The following is a 3430-nucleotide window of genomic DNA, read 5'->3' on the forward strand; positions in this document are numbered from 1 at the left end:
TTGGCTATCTTTTTGCATTTGAGTGAAAAATTCTTGTTGATTCTTTTGCATTTGAAGGACCGCTTTTTGGACATCAAAACCTTGGTCATTGTGGTGATTGTATGGATTTTGATTTTGGTAACCTTGGTTTTGATTGTAAAAGGGTCTTTGATTTTGGTTTCTCATGGGTGGTGGAGTGTATGTTGTTTGAGGGTTTTGAACATTTTGGCTTTTGTATGAGAGATTTGGATGGAACTTGGTGTTTTCATTATAAAAATTTGAATAAGGGGTGCCACTTTTGTAAGCTTGGAAAGCATTAACTTGTTCGGTTGTTCCCCTACACTCACTTGAGTCATGACCCATAGTTCCACAATTCTCACATATCCCACTTGGGATTGATGAGGATGCCGTCATGGCATTGACATGATGCTTTGATGATTTTGAGTTTTCCTCAAGTCTAGCCATAGCTTGTTCAAACTTCAAGTTGATTGTGTCAATGTGAGCACTAAGTTGAGCACCCAATTGAGTAACGGAGTCCACTTCATACTTTCCTCCTCTAGTAGCCTTGCGAGGTCTACTATATTGTGAATTATGGACCGCCATTTCCTCAATCTTGTTCCATGTTTGATTGTCATCAACTTCGGTGAACATTCCATTTGATCCCATATTGAGAATGTTCCTTGAATCTTCAAATAAACCATTCCAAAATTGTTGCACTAAAAAACATTCGCTAAGTCCATGGTGAGGACATGAGCGACAAATACCTTTGAACCGCTCCCAAGCTTCATACAAAGATTCTTCATCCCTTTGCTTAAAACCCGTAATTTGAGCTCTTAGCATGTTAGTCTTTTCCGGTGGGTAGAATTTTTTGTAGAAAGCTAGAGCTAACTTCTTCCAAGAATCTATTCCAAGGGTGGCCTTATCAAGGCCCTTCAACCATTGCTTTGCGGTGCCGATTAACGAAAAAGGAAATAAGACCCATCTTATTTGGTCTTGAGTCACGCCCGTTTGAGAGATAGCTTCACAATAATCGCAAAAGGTTTCCATATGAGAATGAGGGTCCTCACTAGGCATTCCCCCGAATTGGCTCCTCTCAACTAGTTGGATGAAGGCGGACTTGGCAATAAAATTACTGGTAAGATGTTGTGGTGTAGGAGTACCATTTGGTAGATCCTCCTCGGTGGGTATAGAGTGTGACGAGAAGTTAGGCATTGTAGGTGGATTTTGTGGGGTATTGTGTAATGGGTTCTCTTCTCCTTCTATTGCGAAAGGATTGACAAACTCACTAGTGGGTTGAACAACTTCACCAACACCTCCCAAATTCCTCCTAACAAGTCTCCTATTATTCGTCAAGGTTCTTTCGATTTCACGGTCAAAAGGTAACAAATCTCTTTGTAACCTTCTAGACATGCAAAATTTCAAACAACTCAAAAACAATTAGAACAAACCTTGAGGAGTTTTACTTCCTCAAGGTGAAAAAGACACAACTAATAACAATAAAAGAAATCTTAAATCAATTAAACACCGTCCCCGAAGAACGCGCCATTTTTGATCGAGTCCATTTGGTGTTCACAATTAAGCATATGTGGTCGTTGGTCAATGGTCGATACAAAACACAATTTATAGCTCAACAAGCAACTCTACTATTAGCAAAGCGGCAAGTAAAGGTCGGATCCCAAGGGACGGGTATTGAAATGAGAATTCTATTGTAACTAGTAGTGTCTAGGGGGTGTCACAAATTGGGTTGATGTAGAAGGTTACTAAACTAAAATAGCAATGAGAATAAACTAGCAAGATGAATAAAATAAGGGGTGTAAACAATTGATTAAAGGCACTAGGGTGTCATGGGTTCATAGGGGAATCATGGGATATGATCATACAAACATGTTCTCAAATTATAAGCAAGCAATTATTGTTGTGATGGATTGAGTTGGGTTATATCTTACAATCCTAGGAAAGTTTGGGTCCCGGAGCCGAATCGATTAGATTGTACAACACCTACAAGTCGACTTAGTCTTTCCTACTCAACACATGCATGGTCTAACAAGACTCGAGTTGGGTTATGTCTTACAAGTCAAGTTGAAAGGATAGGAGATGATAGTAAATGCAAGGATTCATAGGCTTAGCATTTCATCAAACATAACATGTGCATGTATTAAGATCAAAACAAGCAAGCAAATAAGATATGAAAGCATATTGATTTAAGCATGAATCATTCCCCATGTTGGTTTCCCCTAATCACCCATTAAACCCTAGCTAAGAGACTACTCACTCATTATCATGTTGATCATGCAAGAAAGGTTGTCAATCATACTAACATAATGAAACATGATGAATAAATGAAAGTAATTAGCAATAATTAAAAAGGGATTAAGAGATTATACCTACTAATGATTCCAATAATAAAGCAAGAATAATAGAAGTACTTGAATCCTAGATTGAGAGGTTGTCAATCTCCCAAAATAACCCAAATAATCTTCAATTACCCAAAATAAAGTAAGAACAAGAGAGAAATTAAGAAACTAGATCTTGATTAGAACTTGATTAATATTTGATTACAATATTAAAGAGAGATTTGATTGATATTACTACACTAATTATTGATAAAAGGAACATGCTCCTCTAAATAGACTAATGGGGTATTTATAGTGAAAATTAGGGAGGATGCATTAGGGTTAACTAAGGGCTAAACTAGTAATTACACTTTTTAAGTTGAGCAAGGAGACTCCGGTATTGTCCGAGAGAAGGGCTTCTCAAACCGTGGCTTGAAGAATGAAAACGTGCTGTACTGAAATCCGTGCGGATGGGAGTCGGGACGGCCGGATCTGGGCTGGGAATCCGAGCGGATCTTTGGGCAAGACGCTCGGATTGGCGAGGGGGAATCCGAGCGGATTCATTTGAGGGACGCTCGGATTGGGCTGGACGGACGGGCGGATTGTGTACAATCCGTTCGGATTGTTGGGCAGCGTCAATTCTTCTTCTTTTTCTTCCCTTTTCTTCATAGAATCCTTGGGGATTTCCTTGGGGACTCAAGGATCCTTTCTCAACAATGCTCTTCTACTATAATATGTACAAAGGCCTTCTAGTCTTGTCTCTCCTTGATGCTTGGTCATTGAATACGATCAATTTAGCCTCGTTTTGCCATGAAAATGCAAGATTCTTACTCCTTTCCTACCAAGGGATCAAAATCTCAAAGAATATGCAAAACAAAGAACTAAAGATAAGAAATGACCCAAATAGGCACTAAAAAGCATGGAAACAATGGTAATTCGGGGGCTAAATATGCGCCAATTATGGTCACATCAACTACCTCTGGGATGAGGCAGTTTACTATCATAGAGTACCATCTGTTGGCTGGGATAAGGTCACTCTTCCCAAAGAAGAAGGTGGATTGGGAATTAAAAGAACTGCTATTTGGAACATTGCTTCTGTAGCAAAGTTAGTAGACTGG

The 3430-nt window shown here is 39.2% G+C and overlaps 1 non-coding gene across 1 annotated transcript; it reads left to right on the forward strand.

The window, feature by feature from the left end:
- Positions 1-712: 712 nt before the first annotated feature.
- On the forward strand, positions 713-819 carry LOC141609989 (small nucleolar RNA R71). The gene has a single exon (XR_012527886.1). It is a non-coding gene; the product is annotated as a small nucleolar RNA R71 (small nucleolar RNA).
- The last annotated feature ends 2611 nt before the right edge of the window (positions 820-3430 follow it).

This window comes from Silene latifolia, chromosome 10 (assembly GCF_048544455.1).
Source record: "Silene latifolia isolate original U9 population chromosome 10, ASM4854445v1, whole genome shotgun sequence".
Classification (NCBI taxonomy): Eukaryota; Viridiplantae; Streptophyta; class Magnoliopsida; order Caryophyllales; family Caryophyllaceae; genus Silene; species Silene latifolia.